Source organism: Electrophorus electricus, chromosome 18 (assembly GCF_013358815.1).
Source record: "Electrophorus electricus isolate fEleEle1 chromosome 18, fEleEle1.pri, whole genome shotgun sequence".
NCBI classification, from domain to species: domain Eukaryota; kingdom Metazoa; phylum Chordata; class Actinopteri; order Gymnotiformes; family Gymnotidae; genus Electrophorus; species Electrophorus electricus.
This window is the reverse complement of record NC_049552.1, coordinates 10,162,156-10,176,228: the sequence shown is the minus strand read 5'-3', so window position 1 is coordinate 10,176,228 and position 14,073 is coordinate 10,162,156. Positions and strand designations below refer to the sequence as shown.

Here is a 14,073-nt window from a genome sequence, read left to right as displayed (position 1 = left end):
GTTTTCTGTTTGGTGTATCATATGTGTAGGAATAAGCGACGTATATTAATGAACAGTGCAAATGATAGTCTGTTGCAGTATATGAAGAGAGCTTTAAATGTTAAGTTTATAATCATAGCGTAGTTCCCCGTATAAACTCGTGAGAACTATTGAATGATCTCCCATCTTTTTCCGGGCGTTGATAACGAACTGATAACGGATTTTAAAGTTGTTCATTTGCTGACCTTCGGAGACTAAATGACACCCACATTTACTCATGATCTCACAAAACTGAAAGTAAATGGTGCAGCATGCGCAAGTGCTTGACACTTTTGCGTCAACAAATTTGTTTCGATTTTGAATCACCAAGCTCCATTTCTCTATACTATGTAGCAATACGTTACTCCACTGTGTTCACGTTAAGATTTTGTGGCACTCAAAAATAAAACATATGTCTGAATGTCCTATGGCTCATTATGTATTCAGAAGCAGTGCATAATGGAATGCAATACGTTAAAGTAATAATTTATTTTTTCGGTTTGTATTACGTTTTAAGTTTTTGTACAGTTGTCTAAGAAAGGAGCGCTTACCATCTGATTGAATGGTATGGATTTTGATCAACCCATTACCCTGTCCGCTATCAATTCATACTTACCTGGCAGGGGAGATACCATGATCAAGAAGGTGGTTCATGCAGGGCAAAGCTCAGCCATTGCATTCTGGTTGTACTGACCCCTGCGAATTCCCCAAAATGTGGGAATATCGACTGTGAATTTTCTGGTAGTGGGGGACTGCATTCATGCTCTCCCATGATTTTCTCTGGTTAAAGTGAGGTTTAATTTTGTGAGTTCTTGTTTTTTTTAAACTTGTAATATCAACTGAGCATTGCTATAAGAAGAGATTAGAAGCTCATTAAGCCTAATTACTCTAGAATTTAACCCATTATTTAAAAATAATATAAGATTAAAAAAAAAAATAGCAGCAGTCGCTGTGAGATATAGAGGGTTAAATCAGTTTTGAACTGCTTTTGATCAGAAACAGGAAAAATTGATTGAATAGGTTAGGTTTGTAGTTTATGAAAACAACTTCAAACAGTAAGATTTTTAGTGTACCCATCACAAATAGGATGGTATTGCTTCTCAGCCTTTTGGCTAAGATCAAGCTAAGATTAGTCTTTTTTTCCTATCTTTTTTCGTTCCAGATCCCCACTCCTTACTGCCCACTGATGTGACACTGACTGTGGTGAGAAGTCTATGGAAGCTAAGCTGCTTCCTGCTGCAAGGTGAGGAGGTTGTCATTTAGTATAGGGAGCAGTACAGCAAGTGACAGACCCTTCAAGACATATTCACATGCACACAGATGATCCAAGTTCTGGTACCAAAAAATTTTACTTTGTAGACAATATATGTACAGGACCAGGGACACCCACATTACTTGCTGATTTATTTGGTATACAGTCACACACGGTGTTTTAAAGGAGCAATAAGTAATGTTTGCTAAGATTCTTAATCGCATTGTGAAACTGGCATGCAATAAAAATAATCAGTGTCATAAATAGTTTGCTTCTATTTGGTGCTAAAAGTGACTTATTGCACCTTTAACCACTTGGTGCACATCCCTGTGTTGAAATCCTTTTTGGTGAAATACAACCACACTTTTCACCATTTAGCTTTAGGCATTTTAAATGTGTTTAAAATACTGGCTACCAGCTAAATGTAAGTGCCTGCTAGCATCAGAACAAGTGTGATGTGAACTAGCAATGGCATTGTGATATGCAGTAGTGCTTCTGTTGCCTGTAGAATTCATTTCAGAGCACCCAATGGCAAATATTTTAATCATCAGCTCAGGCATTTAGCTAAAGTCTTCGGTACGACTCACTGTGAAGCATAAAAGTGAACAAAATTGTTTTTGTTGCAGGCAGAAACCTGCATGTTGTTTGAACAGGTTGAGCGAAGTTTGTTGACATGTAAATAACAAGATTTCATTAACCAACCCTAGACAGTCCAAACATGGTCAACTTACTTTCAAAATGACTTCTGCTTCATTTTGGTTGTTCCCATTAGGCGTCCCCACAGTGGATCATTTGTCTCCATCTTGCCGTGTCCTGAACGTCCCCTTCTGTGACCCCAACCACCTTCATGTCCCCACTCACCGCATCCATAAACCTCCTCTTTGATCTTCCTCTCCTCCTTTTGCCTCTCTCCATCCTCATGTCCGATCCATCTCAATCTCACCTTCCTAACTTTGTCTCCAGAACAGCCTATCTGTCCCTCTAATAAACAGCTTCCTAATCTTGTCCATCTACACCACTCCCAATGAGAATCGAATCTTCATCTCTGCCACCTCCAGCTCCCCCTCCTGTCTTTTAATCAGTGCCACTGCCTCCAAGCCATACAACATAGCAGGCCTCATTACTGTCTTATAGACTTTCCCTTCCATTCTTGCAGGTAGCCATCTATCACAGATCACTCCTGCAACTCTACACCATACAATCCACCCTTCCTGTACTTTTCTAGACCTCACTTCAAACCACAATATCATCAGCGAACATCATATTCCATGGAGACTCCTGCATAATCTTGTCCATCAGCCTGTCCATGACCATTGCAAAGAAGAAAGGACTTAGAGCTGACCCTTGATGCACTTCCACTTCCACTTTAAACCAATCCGTCATTCTTATTGCACATCTCACCATGGTCCTTATAGATATTTTGCACCACCCTCACATACTTCTCTGCCACTCCTGATTTCCTCATACAATACCACAGCTTCTCTTTCAGCAACCTATCGTAAGCTTTCTCTAGATCTACAAATACATGATGCACCTCCTTCTGACCTTCCCTATACTTTGCCATCAACATCATCAAAGCAAACATCCCATCTTTTCTGGACGTTGCTGGCATGCAACCATACTGCAAATCCTCACCTCTTTATTTGATTTAGCTTCTACTACTCTTTCCCAGATCTTCATGCTGTGGCTGATAAACTTTGTCTGTGTAATTACTGCAGCTCTGCATCCTTATTCTTAAAAATAAGAACCATTATGCTTCTCCACTCCTCAGACATCCTCTCACCTTCCTAAATTAAACAATCCAGTTAAAAACCCCACTACCATCTCTCCTAGACATTCCCATGCCTCCACTGGTATGTCATCTGGTCCAGCTGCCTTTCCACTCAGAATCTCTTTCTAGCTACTCTAATTTTCTCCTTGCTAATCCAAGGCACTTCCTGGTTCACTAGTTCTACGTCATCCAACCTTCTCTCTCATTTTCTTTTCTATTCGTCAAATCATAAATTGGCTTAGCAATAGAGATCATATACCTAATTTGCATTTTCCTTTATTTCAGGAATGTGATGTTAATCTACATAGCAGGACTTTTACCACTTTAAAAAAAAATAATATCGTCATCCTAACAGAAAGGACCATGTAATTGCTCATATAATGAGGACAGTTAAGATCACATAATGTTTAAAATGTTCTATAACTAGGCTTTTAATCATCTTGGATTTTTATACCATTTGAGTCATTCTTATTCATTCCTTGGTGTTAGTTAAATGTCACATTAACATGCTCACTTCTGAATAATTGCAACAGCACTAAGAATTAATTGCATATCTCAGTACTAATAACTATGGTCAAACTATCTGAAAATGACATTCATAAAAGCAAAAGGTTTGAATAAGAAAGTATCTTTTTTTTTTGGTTGTTTCACTCAGGATAAGGTTCTCACTCCTGTTCTCTTATTTTTCCAGTGACTCAGTCTGATTTTCTCTCTGTAACTCATGTATGAACCCTTTATGAATCTTCTTTCATGGTCACATCACTCCCCATATCTTTCCCTCTTTTTCTCACACTTAGATTCATATGGGTCCTTCATATTCATTTTCTGTTGTTTTATTAGGCTATTTCAAATGCCTTTTCCACCTCCCTCCTGTTTTGAAATGTATTCCTCTTAGAGGATATTATTATGTAGGAGGCACTAGGCTGCAAGTTCATAATTTTTAATATATATACCAAATCTATCTATCTATTTATTTATTTATTTATTTATTTATTTATTTATTTATTTATTTATTTATTTATTTAACTATTCTAATAAAAGCAACCAATGTTGTGTAATTGACATTCAGTCATAGATGTTTAGTCATAATGAACTGATATTCTGTCATAGAATGTATTTCAGAAAGTCCTGGACAAAATGTTCTGCTTCCTCACCTCATCCATCATGCCATGATCCTGTCTACATTCAGAGTTCAAGCCTGTCTGCATTAGGAGATCAAGCAATGGCAACTTCTGCTTGCAGACTGAATCATCCAACAGAGGCCAAGCTCAGGGCAGGGATCAAGTAGTCAGCTAGGGGTCACTGCAAAACAGATCCTACAGTTTGTTGAGTGAAAGATAAGTGGTTGTCCTGGGAATCATCTGACAAGAATGCTGCTGTAGAGAAAATAAGATCTCCTCTAGTTCCTGCTAGAAACCATGGAGAGTTATGCTTGGTTCAGGAAGCACCTCTGCAGTTATTATAGTCATTTATTCCAGTCACAAACCTATGTAAATGGTGAAAGTTTCTGTAATGTAATTCTTCCTGATTACTTGTATGGGTGTCATGATATACAGGTTTTGATCATAACTGATGTTTAAAAAAATGAAATATTGATATGTTAATAATAAACATACAATAATATTGTAAATAAACAAATACCAGTAACTACAGCAGATGTTGGGCTTTGTTCATGTGTTCATCTGTTTGCCCTTTCACTGTCCATTATTTATGAAATTGTTCTTTTTGTAAGCTTTCATGCAGTTATAGTTACAAAGACTACATGTGTGTAATTCATTTGCCAAGAGACAAAAACATATAACATTAAAGATGAATTAACTGATAATAATGGTATGATTATTATTATTATTATTATTATTATTATTATGTCATAACTTTGCAATTTTAAACACTGCTATAAGTGGTCATCACCATTGCCTGTCAGATGGGATACTTTGCAAACTTGAAAATGTACTAGACTTACAGCTCCATATGATTTTCATACGAGGTAGTGACAACTGAATTGCTGTGCTCTGTAATAATACTGGCGAGAACAAAACAATTATACGACTTTGGGTTTGACCCTAATAAATCTAGCTCTTCTCCACATAGCGTGCGCCTCCTTACTGTTGACCGGTACATAGATACAATGGCATTTAGTATTAACTTGATAAACAGCAGGTACTCATTTTAGGCCATATATGCACATCACAGAATTCTGTAATACTAATTCTGATATGTATCCTGCTCATCTGCTGCTCTCTACTTTAAACTCTGATGATCGCAAATAAGACAACGAAAAGCTGTATGATTAGGACATGATTTGGTCTGCTCAGTTTCTCTTAAAAGCGCAGTATCTTGTACATATTTTGTTCAAAGTTTCTGTAGATATGTTAATTATGAAAACCTGGTATTGTGCCAGCTCTAATTCCTTGCAATTTTCTGGTTTCCCATGAGCTCTGTGTCAGGCTAAGTGATGGTGAAGGCAGCAGTGGGAGAATCATGCACTGCACATTTGCATGCTGATAGTAAACTGGCTGAAATGAGGAGTAGGACCATAGAGATCTGAATGAAAGTCTTATTGAGCCAAAGAATTCAGATAAATCATGCCATCATCCTTTGAAAAGTCATCCCAGCACCATATCTCAAGCACTATTCCATACATTTTACAAATTCTATGCTAAATTGCCCACCTAAATGTACCTTCCCATATAGGCTTTTATCATTAGCGGTGACAAAAATGATTCTTTCAGAGCCTCAAAATAGAAATGATGGCTAGTGCTGAGATAGACCTGGTGTCTTCATGGGTCATATGTGACTGGTAGCTGCTGATGTAGAATAAAACAAAAAGCAGCCAGTATAACTTTGCAGTGGACTTCCTTTCTTCACCGCTGCTATGATTAGTGATACAGAATGGACCTGCACCCATGGCACAAATCAATCAGAATGCTGATCTCTTAGCAATCTGAGGTTCCTCACAATGCAGTGAGGTTTTTGTTAAAGACTTGACTGCCATACTCATCAGAGTAGGAGGGTGGTAAGACAACATATCATTGGTCGGTATCATGCAGTAGGAAGTAGACATACAGCATTTCTTATAATGAGTAACATGCAGAAGCACCAAAACTACTACTGTAATACCATACTATCTGGCTGTTCCACTAAGTGCCCAAACAAGCTTTAGCTAGTACAAAGCACAATAGACAGTACTAGATTCTTACTAGATCTAGAAGGTTTGATCACATTACTCCTATATTACCTACTTTACATTGACTCCCAGTAAAATTTCGGATTGATTTTAAAATACTTGGTCTTGCCATTTATCTTAGTGAACTCCTTAGTGAATTGCATTATGACCCGCCATGTCTGCTTAGATCAAAAGGTGCAGGCTCTTTACTAGTACCAAGAATAAGAAAATCTATCACAGAGGGCAGAGCCTTTTCCTATAAAGCTCCTACACTATGGAATAACCTTCCTGTCAATATTTGAGTCTCAGACACTGTGTCCATATTTAAGGCTAGGCTGAAAATCAATCTGTATAGTCAGGCATTTTATTAACTACTTCCCATCTTAGGTAAAGGTGTAGATCTGGGGGTCCATGGGCATTGAGAGTTATGGTAAACTGGGATGTTATGATGCTGTCACTTTACCTCGCTTTTGTCACTCAAATTTCTTGACAGAGCGGCAGAGTGCTGATGTTCCAGGATGCCCTCATGTCCGTGTTTCCTTCTGGCTCTATTCTGTTACCTGTGCTGCCATAGCTAGATCTGCTGGAGACCAACTCTGCACACTATAGTTCCTTAATTTACACACCTTTGTACCTGGACATGCCTAATAATCTATTCTCTCTTTCTGTTAATGTTCACCTACACCTGATGTCATGTTGTTACTAAGCCTCAACCCATCTCAGCTGCTAGGCTATAGCTCCTCCCAACACTCCCTGATGCCCCTTGCTGTAGCCCACCACCCCTCCACCCCAGTCAACTACTTCTCTGTTGCCCTTGACAGATGTTCTAATGCAAGATGGGAACACATGTACATCATTGAACTCAGACTAGGATTCTAGAAAACTGGAGTAGACATTCATTGCTTATTTCACCATTTTTAATATTAATATTTTCTCATACTACTTATTCTGCTCTTTATTGTTTATATTCTTGCTACTTTGGTGCCAGAGGAGGATCCCCCCCACCCACCACCACCACCACCATTGAATCTTGGTTCCTTTCAAGGTTACTTAGTCATGTTCTAGGGAGTTTTCCCTTGCCACTGTCTCCTATTGCTAGGGGCTTGGACACGAACATCTGTAATGCTGCTTTGTGACAATGCCTGTTGTAAAAACCACTATATAAGTACATTTTACTTTGACTAAATATGTGTTTTGCTTTGGAAACTATGGCAATAGAGATTGGGTGTTGTAGAGATTTCTGCAGAAAAATGTGCATATAATTTCTTCATGAAAGTGCAGTGAAAGTAGTGTCAGTGGTTTCAGAAATGTAAAATCTCTGACAGGAATCTGATTGTTGACAGGAATGTATCACAAGTTTCACAAAAATAGCAAGTTCTGACAGTTGTTATCTCCTTTTAGAAGATAGGCCTTGGTTCTTAGAAATGTTCTACTGTAAATCATTTGTGACATGTAGACTTGTAGTATCTCCCAGGCTTCTGGCAGTGCAGAATTTATGATGGATCTTAAGTCACACACAGTATCAGTGAAGGATTCCCATTGCACATAGTCCATCACAGTCTTTTTCTGGCCAGTGGTATTCTATATGATCTCAAGGCTACTGGGGAGATATATGGAAAACTGCAACTGGACAGCAGCAATAATTCTGTTCCATCTGCTTTCCATTGGACAGACTCCAAATAGGGAGGGATCCCAGATAAGGAGGGTCCTTAGTGGTTTCTCTGCTTGAACAGGTTCATTCAGCCTCAGAATTAGGGAAATAGTTCAGATACTTTACATTTGGGAATGCAATATTTACCTAGCCTGAAGATAGGTAGCAGGCACCATCGTGCATTGTGCTATGTGGGACTGTCTACAAAAGTGAGGCTAAGGGTTGCAGTTTTGTGGCTGAAGTGGCTTTACTCACAAAATTTGAAGCCACAGTTTCTGAGACTAGGCTGTTTCTCTTGAGAGGACTCTGCTCACTGTGGGAGAAGAATGTGTGTGCTCCTTTAATGCAGACTGTCTGTGGTTCACTTCAATTTATGCACTTGAAAAACGCACTCCCTCACTCACTCCCTCACTCACTCACTCCCTCACTCACTTATTCAGCCACTTAATTTTTCACTTAATCACTCAGTCATTGACTCACTGGCAGTAACTTCATTTCAATGCTGTTCAGTATTTGTTCATTGAAGGTGCAATTAGCTGTTTCCTAGCTATATTACACTTCAGTAAGTGTAATATATTTCTAGATAAATGTTTAATTTCTTCTATTTTGATTGTTTGGTACACCTAGATTATCTTTTAAAGATGTTTTGCTTTGCTAATTTTGGGATCACTGCTGGACTTTTTGTCCATATACATGATAGGAAAAGGTCTTGGTACATGGTAACTTATTTCAGAGATCATGTGTTACATGGCCTTGTCTAAGTTAAATAGTCAAAGTCTCTTTTCTAAGTTAAATAAATTGTTTTCAGTTGCATGTGGGGTGAAATACTTTCTCGTTTGTTGAACTTGAAGTTGAGCAGGTGTGAAGGCTATGCAGGTTTAAGGGGTGTTCTCAGTTTAGACCACTGTTTTTACACCAAAGTTACAGGCTAAATGAATAAAGAAACTCTGGAGGATCAGCATAATTACAGGCTACCTGCTTCATACTGATCAGCGCGAGACTGCAGGTGAAGTAACCTGTCAGGGAAAGTAAATGTGTGTTAGGGCGTTGCATAACAGTCTCTTGTATTATTTTTATGTTTAAAGTAGTTATTAGCATCCATTTTTTAAATGAACGGACTATAGGACAAATCGTCAGGGCCACTTTCCTATCCCCTGCTTAAGCCTAAACCTCGAATTGAAAGACGTTTCGTGATTCATCATTTGCCCTGCAATTTAATCCAATACTAGGCTTAAACCATATTCGGGAGCCCGGCCTTTATCTATATGTTTAGGCCAATTACAGTAAATGTTTACTTAATTTTTAAAGGTAGACGCATTTTCTCTTTAATCCATCATGATGGGTTGTCAAGTGTGTAGTTCAAGGCACGAATTATGAATTCCATCATCTTAATTAAGCGCGTTACCGATTAGATTTTGCATTTGTCGAACTATTTGCATATGCGCTCACGTCACTCCCAACGGTGTCTGCACTTTAGGGAAAACTTGCTGTACTCGCAAGGTAAAGACAAATGGGAACTGTTTCGGACATGATTCGGTTAAAGGTAAGAGACCACCTTTGATAAGTATGAGGGATACTGGATAAGAGCTAAAAATTATTTTGAACGCGTAGTCAGTAGCCCTGTCACAGCTAAGCTTTACACACACGTCTGCTTCGCGCTTTAAAGGAGCGAAAATCCCTCAAGTTTGGATTTGGCGCCATAATTACACTATTAAAATACCGAAAACCTACAGTTTTAATCTAAAGTGATTTCCAAACGACGAATTCACGTTTCCTGCACTTTTTACCATACATTAACATAAGAAGCCACCCCTGTGTTTCTTTTTGGTTGAATCCACATGCAATGTTGTAGCCGTACATCAAGTACAGTGTTTTTAGTGCGTTACAGGTGAACATTGCATGTGCAGAGTAGGTCTACCTCAGGAAAAAGGCGTGAGGCTTTCTTCGAGTATGTTACGGCTCTTCGTTGTGATTATGGGTAAGCGATGCTAGATTTTTTTCTGTGACGCGTAACCCATATCTAATAATAAAAAACGAGGTGAAATAATGCTTTATGTTTCCATAGCTTATTTGTGACACGCTACAGATGAAGAAGACTCGTGTCCGATGCTGCGATGCTGCCTACCCTTAAGCTCGAGAAATACCAATAGATTCTATTGCAATTGCGTTATTTGCACAACCGTTCGCCTTTTGTGACTGCTTATCACTTCACTAGCACATATTGCAGTTATTGTAACTTGTGTGCGGAATCTGTCAATGAAAGGTTTGAAGCACATTCTGTATTAAGGAAATTGTCAAAGATATCAAGTTGATAGCTGAATTTTAATTGTTTTAGTGTAGAGTAGAACTGCTTGTACGTTTGCGCCTGACTCACTTTTCAAAATGATACGGTGCAATAATTTATTCAAGAAATGTGAATATACATAACCTGTGTCTAATGTTGTTCGTTCATTCTTGCCAGCCACTACTTTGTATAAAATTAATCGATTAACTTTGTTCCGCGGGAAGCTCGACTTAAGTTCACAGAATAATGTGACACTGATGAGCGTGTAATCAGAGTTGATTGGGAAGCGGAAGAGTTCTTCCGATCACAGCTTTGCCTGCCTCGTCTCCGGGGAGAAGATGGGCTGCTTTTCCCAGCTGCGTAGAACAGTTTTATCACTTAAATAATTCATTAATATTTATTTTCTCTCTCTCTCTCTCTCTCTCTCTCTCTCTCTCTCTCTCTCTCTCTCTCTCTCTCTCACACAGTATGGTCAATCTAGGCTGTAACCTTTATTTCTCCTACTACTTTAGAATTAAGTTTAACAGGTAGGTAACATCGGGATTCCATACATTTTTCTTTCTTTTGTTTGTTATTTCTTAATTACAATATTTCTTTCTTGTACAATATTTTCATTTGCTGATCTAGTGAACCTTGATCTTGTAATATTTTATAGGCCATAACCTGCCTTCAGGACAGTATTCACCTATGCATGTTATTGCTATAGATTAGATTTCTCTCATTAATATCAATAATGCGGCTTAATGCACAATGTATCTGCAGTAATATGGCTCTTGTTAATTGCTGGAAGGGTTTACTGCCACTGTTTCTGACTGGTGTAATGGGCCCTAACATGACTGCTGTAATAATGGGGTTGCTCATTGTATAGTTGTTGGTATCGGTTTTGTTCTCTGTATTTATGTATTTGTGATAAGATGAAATTAGAACATGTTTAGTGGTGCACCTATTGCACAACTTCAGATGTTCACTTTGTAAATTTCTGCAAGTAATAACTATTAGAACATCAAACAAAAAAAGCATAATTGCTGAGTTTGTCATAATCATAAACCCCTACTTAATGAAAGCAGTTCTGTGTAGTTGCTATGCACACAATAGTAAAAAACATTGTAAATATTTAAATTTGTTGTGGTGATGGTTACGTGGATTCTGCTTGAACCCCATTACAAAGGATATCTGTAATGATCTTTCAGATTCTTCATTTTGTGTTGGCATTTAGTAGAGGAGTGGGGGAAGTGGGTGGTTTAAAGCATTTATAAAGTTAATTCAAGTTAATTGGCTTAGGTTATTACCCCAAGGATCTTATTAATAGTTCAGCTGGAGTGATGGGGGCATATACAGACTTAAAGGTTCCCAGGGGCATGGCATTGACACAATGATTTAAAATGAAATTCTTATTCTCACTCTCTGGCTCTCTTTCCTTGTGTGTGCGCATCTCTTTCCTTGTTAGTGCACAAGATATGTAATATAAGAATGACAATATAAGAGAGAAGAAAGCACACACTGTTATGCTGCAACCGTCTAGTAATGAGTGAGTCCAGTGTGTGGGTGAGTGAGTCCATCCATGTTGATGAACTCTGATTTACTGATTTGCAGTTATGTGTAATCTGTACTGAGGTTTCACTTTCTATATTCCAGAGTTTTCTCTTTCAGATGGTCCTTCTGTCACATTCTTTGGCCACCGGATTTCAGGTGTAACCACCCTAGTGACATATTTTATGCTTTGGACTTTCGATTATCAATTGAGCATAGATGTGTTCTGATGCTGAAAAACTGTTATGTTCCAACTGAGTTTTTAAATCATAGTTTCTTTAAAATAATACATTTAAAATGATGGACTTTTCTCACATTGTATTATTTTTGTGGGTACGTTTTATTCCATGGAGAGCTATGAATACACACACAGTCTCCCATGTAAGCATACATGTGCACACACACACACACACACACACACACACACACACACACACACACACACACACAAACAAACAAACAAAACAAACAAACACACACATATCAAACAGAACAACAAAGCCGAATGAACCCCATTTCCCATCACTTTTGTGGCAGTAAAGTGACAGGTGTTATGGTGTATGACAGTGCGTCCAGTGCACCACTGAATGCACACAAGGCACCTGTTGAAACTCGTTAGTAAGACACTGCCAAGCAAAACCTTCCATTTGGTTTGCTCACTACTGAGCATGTGTTTGTACCTGTCCAGCTTTATGCCTCATGGCACAAACTAATGAAAGAGCAGAGAATGAAAAGGGAGAACAAGTGAGAGAATAGAGAGCAGGGATAGAAAACTAGACAGATAGAGAAGGAGATATTTGGTAAAAGACAGGATGCAGGTGCAGAAGAATAAATCTGAAATAGACGCGTGAATAATAGGGAAAGGATTTCATGATTGATTACAGAAGACCTTGTTAAGTCTCTGCCTGTTCCATGAAGCCAAAACAATGAGATTGTGGTAATGAGTCCATAGAGCTACAGGCTCAGGGGGACACAGCCTCAGCTCCCTAACCTTAGACGGGGCAGGCGTCCGGTGGACTGTGCGCATGGTGATGAGATCAGGAATCAGGAACACATTCATCTTGAACCATCCCTAGGCTCATCTTGAACCATCCCTAGGCTCTTGCTATTTTTCACTCATGGTCCTATTCTCAGCATTACAAAGTACAATGCGACAGTCATCTCAGCCTAGACCACCACAAACATTCGGACATGTTTGCTAGCATGACAACTTTAAACACAATCAGAATGCACCACTTGGTGGTTAAAAGAGCATGTGATCTCTCTTATCGGCAGCTCGCTGATGTAACCCTTCTCAATATTCCTCATGCCACACTGTGTAAGCAGGCAATAATTTTAATGCCTTGATGTTTTTCCCACTGAATCGCCACTGGCAGGCTTGCTGGCTGCCACATTAGCTTCCACAGGCTGAGACGAAAGCAGTTACCATTTTAATCTGTGGAGAAAATAGGCTAGTCAAAAAGTAATGGACTTTTGCAGACTACATATCAGCTCCTGTCAATCCTGGAAGTTTCAAAACAGCACATCTCTCTCAGCCTAAATGATCTGGTGTCAGGAGCCAGCTGTTAACAAGGTTAAGTACAATTCTGACACAAAAAATTGTCAGAATATTAATTTCTGTAAGGTGATTTAAGTCCAATGTAACTTCAGTTAAGGTAACTATTTCTAAGTATTCATCACACTGATTCATACATTGACAGGTACCATTCTCATTCAGATTGGAGGTCTTTAACACTCAAGGATACTGCAGACTTAATACATAAATTAATGTAATGTATTAATACATTAAAACAAATGTTGCTATGTAACACAAAAGGGTGGATAATTAATAAAAGATGATCACAGATCATGTCCTTCATACTTGTTAATTTGAGAGCTTGAGGTTTTTTCTGTTAGGACTTAAGTGGATATAATATACAGCAAAGGAGAGTGTATTTGTCTGGTGCAAGGAGTGATTCGATCATAAGGAAGTGCCGTGCAGGAGGTTAGCAGAAAAGGACAGGAAAGTACACTGCAAACCTCAGCAAAGGCATTAAGATAAAGTGCTTTTAGAGCTCATTATTCAGTGACATGTAATGGTATAATTGAACTGTAATCCTTCTGCCACAAAGCCATGAATGTAAAAGCTGTTACAGTTCATTTGCAGAATTTGTAAATGTAATTTAATTGAATGGCATAATGTTGCTGCTCTCTCACAAGATTTTGGCAGTGGCCAGGATACTATGCTGGAGTGCATATAATATAGATCAGCTTTAGGATCAATTCAGATTTGTCCCTTGAAGCAAAGCCTCAAATCTCATTGCAGTATGCATCATTCCATAAATAGTGCTTCATTCTTGTTAGTAGCATGCGTTTGCTCACTCCCACACTCACGTGTGTTTACTCCCACGAGGTTTGTTTG

General features: G+C 38.6%; 1 non-coding gene across 1 annotated transcript; it reads left to right on the top strand.

The window, feature by feature from the left end:
• Positions 1 to 626: 626 nt before the first annotated feature.
• On the top strand, positions 627 to 791 carry LOC113585059. The gene has a single exon (XR_003411463.1). It is a non-coding gene; the product is annotated as a U1 spliceosomal RNA (small nuclear RNA).
• Positions 792 to 14,073: the final 13,282 nt, after the last annotated feature.